Source organism: Ahaetulla prasina, chromosome 3, assembly GCF_028640845.1.
Source record: "Ahaetulla prasina isolate Xishuangbanna chromosome 3, ASM2864084v1, whole genome shotgun sequence".
Lineage (NCBI taxonomy): Eukaryota > Metazoa > Chordata > Lepidosauria > Squamata > Colubridae > Ahaetulla > Ahaetulla prasina.
In genome coordinates this window covers 104651169-104663446 of record NC_080541.1, presented here as the reverse complement: position 1 = coordinate 104663446, position 12278 = coordinate 104651169, and the positions used below count along the sequence as shown (strand labels likewise).

At 44.6% G+C, this 12278-nt stretch overlaps 1 pseudogene; it reads left to right on the top strand.

Annotated features, from left to right (window-relative positions):
* Nucleotides 1-2664: 2664 nt before the first annotated feature.
* LOC131194981 (uncharacterized protein K02A2.6-like) lies at nucleotides 2665-9505 on the top strand (annotated as a pseudogene).
* The last annotated feature ends 2773 nt before the right edge of the window (nucleotides 9506-12278 follow it).

Sequence of the window (12278 nt, the reverse complement as noted above, 5' to 3'; positions counted from 1 at the left end):
TCTAACAGATCATGCACTGAGCAGGGGACTTAACTGAATGACCTCTAAAGTTGCTTCCAACTCTATAATCCTACTATATGCCAAACAGCAATGCCAAAAAAGTGGCAATGGAAATCAGCAGGTAAAGTCAAATATTTCTGTTCAATGTTTTGCTCATTTTCTGCCAAAACAATCATCACCATCACCGACTCACACATCATCTGGGAATGGTGGATTTCATTCATAAATCAATTGTTGGAGATCCTGGAAACAGAATGGATACACACTGTGTAGTGGCAGCCTGCATTATATGAGCTCCAGGCACTTTCATTTCATATTGTAGTAATAATTACAGTTGGAGGATAGGGGAAATGTATATCTTTAGTGCCTTAAAAGCCTTTAATGTAATTATTCAAGTAATATGATTGAATGGATACAATAAATTAATAAAAGAGTCCTTTGGAAGAATTACAAATTCTTCTTCCGTAGCATCATTATTGAAAATCATGAGCTCTTAGAATGTGGCTTATTATAAATTATCTAAGGACACTTTACAATTATGAAGTCAAAAAGAAAGTAAGAACATCTCAGATCTTCTCATTGAACAATTAGAATCAAACATAAATTGCAGACACAGATTCTGCAGGGGGAAACAAGCTGGGGGGGAGGGGACAAATGACTTCATACACATCATGACAGAACACAAACGCACTTGTATATATTTCATACAGTGATGTCATGATGTGCATTATTACATCAGTGCAGCTTCTATCAGACACCAATGTCAAACTGCTGAAATGCCATTTATTTATGAAAATCTCATTGCATTAAGTAATTAAAACATATAAGGGAACAAAAGCATATGAATACTACTCTCAATCTTTTCATATAGTTTTTCTCCTGATTGGGCTTGTAGTTTGAACCATGTTTATAGCTTATAATGAAAGTCCTGAACATTCAGGACTATTTGGGAATTTAAAAATAATGTTTAGCACAACACCATTTTTCTTTATATTGAAAAACAACTCCTCTTGACAACGAGTTTTAAAACATTTATTTCTTGATCAAATTTATACAGCCTCCCATATCATGGATTAACGTTTTGATTTGCAGTTGAGGAATCCTATCTATAATTATACAAAAATTGTTATGCGGACTGGAGCTTACACCTATATAATTATGCATAAATTCACAGCCTTAATTCTGCTGATGTCAATAAGATTCTTTGATGGAGAGCGTGTATGGAATTTGTGATAAGCTAGGTGGCTATATACATTTTTTTTAAATAAATAAATAATTCAGTTGACGCTTCTGTTCATTTGCTAAAAAGGACTAGTTGCTATATAGCTTTTTAATTTAGAAATATAATGTATAGGTTTTTACTGTTTTCCCATTGATTTTGGTCTTTAATCTTATTTTAGTCTTTTTACATATCGTCAACCTGTATTGTTACAGTAACTGATCTCTGCATTTACTGAGATATTTCTAAATAGATAATGGTTCTCAAAATAAAGGTAAAGGTTCCCCTCGTATATACGTGCTAGTCGTTGCTGACACTAGGGGGCGGTGCTCATCTCCGTTTCAAAGTCGAAGCGCCAGTGCTGTCAGAAGATGTCTCCGTAATTGTAATGTATTTTGAACTTTGAGAGGGAATTTTGGGCGGGAAAATTGCACGTTGCTGATTGGTTGAAGCATCAACCAAAAGAGTATTTAAAGAGAGGGTTTTGCCGGTTGTGTTTTGCTGGGTCACAATAAACTAAAGAGCTGTTGCCACTCATTGGTCTCCTGCCTCTTCATTGCCCGAACATAACATTGGCGACGAAGGTGGGATGTTGAGGCAGTGAGATCGAAAGAAAGAGCTGAAGGAACCAGGAATTCAAAAAACCCAGCCAGTTTGCGAAGGCAGAAAATAGCGATGTCCAGCTACATGCCGCCAGCGCCATTCGACCCAGCCAAGGAGAAATGGGGGTCGTACATGGCTCGTTTCGAGTGTTTCCTCGAAGCGAACGAACTACAGGGAGTCTCGGACAATCGGAAGCGAGCATACTTCCTGAGCCACTGCGGTCCAGAGGTCTTCGATACGGCAGAGTCACTCTCAGAGCCAACGCCAGTACAATCGGTACCATGGCAGACACTACAAACAACACTTCGAACGCACTACGCACCGGTACCCTCAAAGTTCGTCCAACGTTTCGAATTGAGGCAACGGGTACAGCGAGAAGGCGAATCAATAAGTGTGTACATGGCCGCATTGAGGAAAGCCGCGAACCACTGCAAGTACAGAGATTTGGAGGATTCCTTACTCGAACAGCTCATTTGTGGGGTCAGAGACATCAGACTACAAAGGCGGCTGCTGTCTAAAAGCAACCTGACTCTAGCGATAGCCCTGGACGAAGCCAGAGCTCATGAGATGTCCACCAAGGCGGCGGAGACCTTGCAAAAGCCAAACGCGCAGGGTGCCGGGACAAAGACTACACCGGTCCACAGTGAGGAAGTCCAGGCCGAATCGGAAGGTGAGGAAGAGGAAGAGGTGTTCCACACCGGGAGGCTGGAGAGAGGTGACCGGGACGAATGTGTGAGTTGTGGGGGGCAACACCAACGGCAAAACTGCAGATTCAAGGATGCGGTTTGTCGGCGGTGTGAAAAAAAAGGACACATAGCTCGGGCCTGCCGAGCCCCCCAACTTTCCCGCCAAAAATTCAAACCGACCAATCAGAGCGCGGGAGCAGCGAAGCGGCCCGGGATTGGTCCATTTAAAAAGGGCGCGAAGTTAAACCAGACCACTGTGAGAGTGGGCCACGCATCGACACGACTAGAGAAGAAAATATTTACCCAAGTCTACATTGAAGGGGTGCCGTGCCCCATGGAAGTAGACACTGGGTCGTCAATCACAATTATGTCCTGGGACACCATCGTGAGAGACTTGCCAGCGATCGCTAAACGTCAGCTACAAACCCAGAAGCTGAGAGTGCAGGACTACCAGGGGAATCGGATCCCTGTTCGAGGAGCCACAGCCGTCCAAGTCAAATATGGACAATTCACAAAGACCCTGCCGATCACCATAGTAAACGGAACTCTACCGAGTTTGCTAGGGTTGGACTGGTTCCGAGCTTTGGGCATGGGAGTGACCGGGGTCCACAGGAGCGACGTCATCCTCAGAGACAAACTACTGAAGGAGTTCGAGGACGTATTCAAGGATTGCCTGGGCAAGTACGTGGGGACCCCTATTTCTTTCAACCTCGACCCCCAAGTCGCCCCCATCCGGTTAAAGGCTAGGAGGGTCCCATTCGCCCTAAAGCCTAAAATTGACCGAGAATTGGACAAGTTAGTAAGCCAGGGAATATTGGTCCCCGTCGACCATGCAAAATGGGAAACACCCATAGTAACCCCAGTCAAACCGGACGGTTCGGTCCGAATTTGCGCTGACTACAAAGCAACACTTAACAAAGCATTGCAGAAAAGTGCATACCCCGTTCCAGTGGTGCAACATTTGCTACACTCATTAGGGCAAGGGCAGGTCTTTGCCAAACTCGATTTGGCCCAAGCCTACCAGCAGCTACCTGTAGATAGCAGCACAGCTGAGGCACAGACAATTGTCACGCACCGTGGGGCTTTCAAATGTACGCGACTCCAGTTCGGAGTTAGCGTGGCCCCAGGGCTCTTCCAGAACCTAATGGAGCGATTATTACAGCGCCTGCCAGGAGTGGTACCATACTTCAACGATGTATTGGTATCAGCTGAAAACTTAGAGGAACTCGGGGTAAAACTAAGGAAGGTGTTGGGCATTTTTAGGTCAGCGGGGCTTAAAGTTAAGCTCAACAAATGCCATATTGGGGTGAAATCTGTAGAATTCCTAGGATACAGAATAGACAGGGAAGGGATCCACCCCACGGAGAGCAAGGTACGGGCCATTAGAAAGGCCCCAGCCCCCAAAAATAAAACAGAATTACAGGCATTCTTGGGGCTTGTTAATTTCTATGCGGTATTCTTGAAGAATAAAGCAACAGTAGCCGAGCCGCTACATAAGTTGCTAGCAAAGAAAGCTGTGTGGTCCTGGGGCAGAGAAGAGGCTAGGGCATTTGAGGGGGTAAAAAACCTTTTGTCCAGCGATAGCCTCCTCATCCAGTACAATGGCACGTTGCCACTAGTGCTAGTTTGCGATGCTTCACCATATGGGGTGGGGGCGGTGCTCAGCCATAGGTTACTGAATGGAACAGAGAGCCCCTATAGCATATTATTCCCGGACTATGTCCTCTGCGGAAAGGAACTACAGCCAGTTAGATAGGGAAGCGTTGGCCATAGTCTCCGGGGTTAAGAAATTTCACGAATACTTGTTCGGACGAGATTTCGAGATAGTCACGGACCACAGACCCCTTCTAGGGCTTTTAGCGGGTGACCGCCCAACACCCGTGGCACTTTCTCCCAGGTTGACCCGATGGACTATTTTCCTAGCAGCATACTCCTACAAATTGCTCTACCGCCCAGGAAAAGACTTAGGGCATGCGGATGCTCTGAGCAGATGCCCTCTACCAGAGACAATTGAGGACCCCACCCCGGGGACACCCGTCTTACTAATTGACTCTTTGGACTCTGGCCCAGTCACATCCAAGCAGGTGGCTAGGGCATCGTATAGAGACATTACAATTCGGACTGTGATTGGTTGGGTGCAAAGGGGTTGGCCCGCTGCAGGCGGCGTTCAAAGACTTTGCGAAAAAACAATCAGAACTCTCTGTTCAAGGGGGGTGTCTGTTATGGGGGGATAGGGTAGTTATCCCAGAAAAATTACGCGAAAATGTGTTGGAACTGTTGCATGTGGGCCACCCAGGGATTGTGCGGATGAAGAGTTTAGCGAGGAGTTATGTATGGTGGCCCTTAATGGATAAGGACATCAGCGACAGGGTAGGGAAATGCCAATCCTGCCAAGAGTCGAGGTCGCTACCCCCTACAGCCCCAGTTAGAGAGTGGGAGAAACCCCAGGGGCCTTGGTCCAGGATTCACATAGATTTTGTGGGGCCGTTCCATGGGCAGACCTTTTTAATTGTGGTAGATGCCTACTCAAAATGGTTAGAAATAATCCTCATGAAAAGCACAACGGCCGAAGCAGTAATCACAGTCCTAAGGCATCTATTCGTAACACACGGCCTGCCCGACACCCTAGTCTCTGACAACGGCCCGCAATTCACGGCAAATCAGTTTGAGGGGTATCTAGCGGGAGAGGGCATCAGACATGTCCTCTCGGCGCCTTTCCACCCGGCGACGAACGGACTTGCAGAATGTTTCGTTCGGAGCACCAAGGAAGCGCTATCTAGGATAAGTCCAGGCGACTGGCAAACGAAAATAGACACTTTCCTGGCCGTCCAACATAGGACCCCTTGTGTAACAACTGGCCGCAGCCCAGCAGAACTTTTAATGGGCAGGAAACTCAGGTGCCCGCTAGACCGACTAAACCCAACTTATACCCCAGACGGGTACAAGGGTATTCAAGGAAAAACCAGGGAAATGACAGTGGGTGACCTAGTATGGGCACACAACTATAGCGAGGGCCCAACATGGTTAAAGGGGGAAATTCTGGGCATAACCGGACCCAAATCATACGTAGTAGACATGGAGGACAGCCGGGTATGGAAACGCCACATAGACCAGTTAAGAAAACGTATACCAAACAAACTAGAAACCAAACAACCAGGCCCTGACTACCAATTGTTTGAATCTGCAGCTGACTCAAACCCGAGGCGAGCGGAGGACTTATCTGATTCCGATGAAGTCCAGCGACGCCAATCGGTTCCTCCTGAAGGCAACAGGAACGATTCAGCCAATAATCCAGGGCCGGACGGCCTAGAGGAGGAGCTGGGAGGAACAAACAGTCCCTCCGACCAGCTCGACTCTCTCCCAGAGAATGAACTGCGCAGGTCAGAAAGGGTTAGGAGACGCCCTGTCTACCTGCGTGACTACGTAGAGAAATAGCATGTAAATATTATGTAAATAGAGGTACAAAGCGTTCTGGGAGGGAAGGAGTGTAATGTATTTTGAACTTTGAGAGGGAATTTTGGGCGGGAAAATTGCACGTTGCTGATTGGTTGAAGCCTCAACCAAAAGAGTATTTAAAGAGGGGTTTTTGCCAGTTGTGTTTTGCTGGGTCACAATAAACTAAAGAGCTGTTGCCACTCATTGGTCTCCTGCCTCTTCATTGCCCAAACATAACAGTAATCATGTGGCCGGCATGACTCAACGCCAAAGGCGCACGGAACGCTGTTACCTTCCCACCAAGGTGGTCCCTATTTTTTCTACTTGCATTTTTACGCGCTTTTGAAACTGCTAGATTGGCAGAAGCTGGGACAAGTAATAGGAGCTCACCCCGTTACACAGCAGGACTAGGAATTCGAACCGCTGAGCTGCCGACCTTTCGATCAACAAGCTCAACGTCCTAGCCCCTGAGCCACCGCGTCCTTAATGGTTCTCAGGCAATACCTTTTTAATAAAATAGTAAACTCTTGGTTAATAAGATAAGTCTAGTTTTTCCCATTTATATATGGCTTCCTATTCAAATGAAATCAGTAAGTTTAGTGAATAGAAGGGGGGACATGAAAAGAACTTCCCCAAGGATTTCATGCCTTTTGGCAACCAGGTGTCCCCTATGGGCAATGGAAAATTATTTCAGTGCAGCAGTGCCCTTCAGTTAGCTTTATAGGTACTTCTGACACAAATACAAACAGACAGTGGATCTGTCTGGCTTAGATTGGTGATACCTGGGTTCAAGTCCCTGCTTAGGCATAAACTATGTTAAGAGCCCTTGAGCCAGTGCTAGGCTTCGGACTAGTCTGTAACAATTGTTCTAGAAATAATATTATTGGGATCATGTGAGAAAAAGCCGGGATAACAATGCAAACAAATAAGGTTGGATATTTGGCAGTGGCTAGACTAGCATGGAGGAAAGGAGAGCATGCTGGTTTTTCAAAGCTTTTTAAAAACAATTTAAGTTTGTTGGGTGGCCTTGGGCAGGTCATTATCTTTTAGTCTAAGCTACCTCAAGAATGACTTGAGTAAATAAAATTAGGCAACATGATAGCTACTGTCAAGTGCTGCAGAATATATATATATATCCACAGAACCTCATTTGGCTTTCAAACAGCTCACGGTCATGAAATTTAATTGCCAGTAAATATAGAAAGACGAGCAGCCCAACCTTTGACATATACGGTACTTATTTCAGTAATTTGTGGCATGTAAGAAACAAGAATGACATGGAAGTTCACCTTCTTTCTCTGCTTGGTCAGAGCAAATTGGCACCAAAGCACCAAAGGTAACTGGCTATTTGCCAGTCTCATCATTCATCTGCCACCTATTGATTGGCCATGACTTTCACTACAAGCAATCAAGAACATTTCAAGCGATTCCTTTCACTGAACCAAAAGTCAGGGAGTGTTTGTTGTACTTGTATACACAGCAGTGGTGGGTTTCAAAAATTTTTTACTACCGGTTCTGTGGGCATGTCTTGGTGGGTGTGGCATGTCTTGGTGGGTGTGGCTTTGTGGGCGTGGCAGGGGAAGGATACTGTAAAATCTCCATTCCCACCCCAATCCAAGGGAAGGTTACTGCAAAATCCCCATTTCCTCCTGATCAAATGGGACTCGGGAGGCAGAGAATAGATGGGGGCGGGGCCAGGCCAGAACTGGTCAGAACCTCCTGAAACCCACCTCTGATACACAGGCTGGGGCTGTGTAGTGGATTCAAACACAAGATATTTTGAAAAGTATGGGGGTTCCCCCCATAATGTCTGTTGGGATTATTTAGCCCAAATGCACTATTCTAGATCACACATCTATGGAAATCAACGAAGCTGTTGAAGTGCTGTCCCGGTGTTTGGAAGCCGTACGGGTCTGGATGGGGAGGAACAGGCTCAAGCTTAATCCCTCCAAGACGGAGTGGCTGTGGATGCCGGCACCCCGATTCAGTCAGCTGCAGCCGCGGCTGACTGTTGGAGGCGAGTTATTGGCCCCAAAGGATAGGGTGCGCAACTTGGGTGTTCTCCTGGATGAACAGCTGTCGTTTGATGATCATTTGACGGTCGTCTCCAGGAGGGCCTTTCACCAGGTTCTCCTGGTTCGTCAGTTGCGCCCCTTCCTTGATCGGGATGCCTTGTGCACAGTCACTCATGCACTCATTACCTCCCGCTTGGATTATTGTAATGCTCTCTACATGGGGCTCCCCTTGAGGTGCACCCAGAGGCTTCAGTTAGTTCAGAATGCAGCTGCGCGGGTGATAGAGGGAGCTTCACGTAGCTCCCACGTAACACCACTTCTGCGCAGACTGCACTGGCTACCTGTGGTCTCCCGGGTGCACTTTAAGGTTTTGGTTACTACCTTTAAAGCGCTCCATGGCTTAGGGCCTGGGTACTTACGGGACCGCCTGCTGTTACCTCATGCCTCCCACCGACCCGTACGCTCACACAGAGAGGGACTTCTCAGGGTGCCGTCCGCCAAGCAATGTCGGCTGGCGGCCCCCAGGGGTAGATCCTTCTCTGTGGGGGCTCCTACCCTCTGGAACGAGCTTCCCCCGGGCTTACGCCAAATACCTGACTTTCGGACCTTCCGCCGCGAATTAAAAATACACTTATTTATTCGCGCGGGGCTGGCTTAAATTTTATTGGTTTTAAATTTTATTGGTTTTAAATTTTTTACTAGTAATTTTTAATGGGTTTTAGTTTTCATGTTCCAAAATTTTAGGCCAATTATGTAATAAGTTTTTTAATTCGTATTTTAATTGTATATTACATTGTTTGTTTTACCTGGCTGTACACCGCCCTGAGTCCTTCGGGAGAAGGGCGGTATAAAAATTGAATTAATAATAATAATAATAATAATAATAATAATAACAACAACAACAACAACAACCTATGATCCTTGGAAAAGCTGCAGCTGCTTCAAGGAGCTGCTGACAGACTGAGATTTGCTGCACCATCAGCATCCCTGCCTGGCTATCCTTCTTCTGCTCTTCCTGTTATCAAACCTTCAAGAGACTCTTAGTGCTATAAGTGACTCATTATAAGACATAACATTCGCCTGTTGGTGTATGGAGGTTCTAATAGGGGAGGGCAGCTATTGTATACCCTTGTGAATGAAGGCAAATATATGTGTCCCAGGATAATGTTGCAGGATCCAATTCAGGGTCAGTTACTGGGACCAGAGGTCATGCTGGAGCCCATCCTCAGGGACCGTCTGTCTAGCAGAATGTGTGTTTTGCTAGAGCCCAAAAACTTGGTAGACTAAACTTTTGTCCCAATGACTAACCCAGATTGGATCCTGTATGCCCTTTGATTGAAGATTGGCAGCCTCCTTCTAACTGGGATGGTCTTCTTCCATCAAGCATGCAGCTTCAAGAAGGATGCACATGCAGTCCTGAGGGAGGAAGGGAACATCTGCCTGGACAGATCATCTCAGTCAAACCTGGCAATCCATGGGATGACACCTATCCACCCTGGATGAATACAGATCACCTGGACAGATACGTTTGCATCCCAGGATTCTAAAGGAGCTGGCAGATGTAACCTTAGTGCCATTAAATGTAAACTTTCAAAGCCCCTGTAGCACAGGGAACTACCAGAGGACTGGAAAAGACCTGATGTGGTACCAATCCAGAAAAAGGAGAAAGATGGATCCAGGAAATTATAAACCAATCAGCTTGGTTTATAATCCAAGTTAATCAACTTGGTTAATCAGCTGGGAAAATCCTGGAAAAGATAATCTAGTGGAGGATTTGTGAGCACCTAGAAATGTCAAGATGATTACTAGAAGCCAGCATAGGTTTGTTAAAACAGATGTAGAAACTGGATCACTCTCACACCTCCCTGTTGGTACATGTGTTTGCACTGCCTGTGGGCAGCTTGCTTTGCTTATTGTTGACTATTTTTAGCCTGGTTTTTTTTAATTATTATTATTTAAAATTGTAGCTTCCTAGAATTGCCTCAGCAAATGAGGCAGCTAACAAATTGATTAAATACATAAATTTAAAAGACCAGGGCTTGGGCTCTTTTCTGTCAGCAGAAATTTCAGCTCAAGGTTACATCTGCTTTCTAGGACGTTAACACAAACTATCCTGGAGTTATGAAGTCACTGAAGGAAGAAAATGGTGGGTGTCCCTGGAGGAGAACCTAAAGTTATCCAAAGCTGTTTTTTGTACAGACAGCATACGACTTCTGATGGAGAAGGAATGTTGATTCTATTTGCATTAAGGGAAACATCAAGAATATGGGAAAGAATGAAGGTAGGAAATGGACTCCATAGGAAATTTCAAAGATCTATTTACAAGAAGAGAGATGGTGAAAGACTGCAACGTGACCACTTCTTTACTCTGACAGTGCAGTTTAATTAAGAACTCAATTAAACTGTGAGTAAAGGTTGCCCCTCCACTCGTATAATCCTTCTCTTACATCCTGATGGATTAGTGGCTGTTAAAATGACTGGTTATCCAGAGATCCTGGATCTCTCTGGTCATTGAGACATGGCTCAAAGGTGAAAGGGAATTCAACTCTTCCCCACTGTTTGCCAGCTCTGCTGTGAAGCAGCAGATTCAGAGACTGGGGAGCTTGAGATGGAGGAACTGTCATCTATGGCAATTCTATCTTGTTGACCAAATGACCCATGCTGCTTTAAGAAACCACTGCCTGGTTCACAAGCTTTGGCAATGAAGCTGGCCAGATGTTTTGTCTGAGTGGCTGTTCCCACTGACCATTTCCCAAACCGGTGGATTCCTCTGCTTCTTTTACCTATGCTGGGGAAGTAAGCACCAATTGTTTTCCAATCTGTAGGCAGGTCCCTGTGAAGTGGTTTCTATTGGTTTGCACGAGCAAGGAACTTGATGACAATTTAGGTCTTCTAGTCTAATAGAATAGAATAGAATAGAATAGAATTTTATTGGCCAAGTGTGATTGGACACACAAGGAATTTGTCTTGGTGCATATGCTCTCAGTGTACATAAAAGAAAAGATACGTTCATCAAGGTACAACATTTACAACACATGACCTGTTCAGTGCAAGATCAGCAGAAAACAAAAAGAAGCCACTGTTTATCTCTTGTTACTGTAATTAGAACAGGGAAACTGGCAAACTCATCAATTTCATTCCAGCACTTACTCTTCTAAGAGCCTAGCAAGCCCAAAGTATTATCAAGTTCTAATGCAGGAAAACTGGGAAGTGCATCTGGTTTATGCTTCCTTACTGTACTCGCCTCCATTACAGGTTCCTTTCCCTCCTTCTCCTTTTTCTCTCTTGCAGCTTTCCACTCACTTCTATCAGCTATCCCCAGCCTCCTGTCTCTCCACCACTTCTCTTTTTAGTCCAACTGAGGAGAGGAGCACAGGCCCACTGTTTCACTAATTTACCAGTGGACAAATCCACTCCTCTGAATACAACAAAATACCTCATGCCACCAGACTTGGAATCCTGGGTTTAGAAAATTTAGAACTATGCCGCCTTCGACAGGACCTGAGTTTAACTCATAGAATCATCTATTACAATGTCCTTCCTGTCAAAGACTACTTCAGCTTCAATTGCAACAATACACGAGCACAAAATAGATTTAAACTTAATGTTAACTGCTTCAATCTTGATTGCAGAAAATCTGACTATATACCAAACAAATGACCCATTGGGATCCCCATATCAAAACAACTTACCTTATTTGAGGCCAGAATCTGAAAATAACATTTAGCACAGTACTTAAGCAAAATGGTTTGGTTGAGATTGCCATATGTGCGACTATTGGGGTAGATTGCAAGAGTGACACAGACATATAATTTTATCATATTTTATCTAAATCATAAAATATTGTATTTTATTCAAATGTCATTTTAGACTATTTATTTATTTTTATTTATTTATTTTGTCACAACAATATATGTAGGTATCATACAAAAAGATTATATAGTATATAAACACATATATGAGTAAATATAAGGAGGTATAAGCATATATATAGGAAGAAGAAAAGAAAAACAATAGGACAGGAACGGTAGGCACGTTTGTGCGCTTATGCATGCCCCTTATGGTCCTCTTAGGAATGGGGTGAGGTCAATAGTAGAAAGTTTTTGGATAAAACTTTTAGGATTATGGGAAGAGACCACAGAGTCAGGTAAAGTATTCCAAGCACTGATGATTCTGTTACAGAAGTCATATTTTCTGCAATCTAGATTAAAGCGGTTGACATTAAGTTTAAATCTATTAGTTGCTCTAGTATTATTGCAATTAAAGCTGAAGTAGTCTTTAACAGGAAGGACATTACAATAGATGATTCTGTGAGTTAAG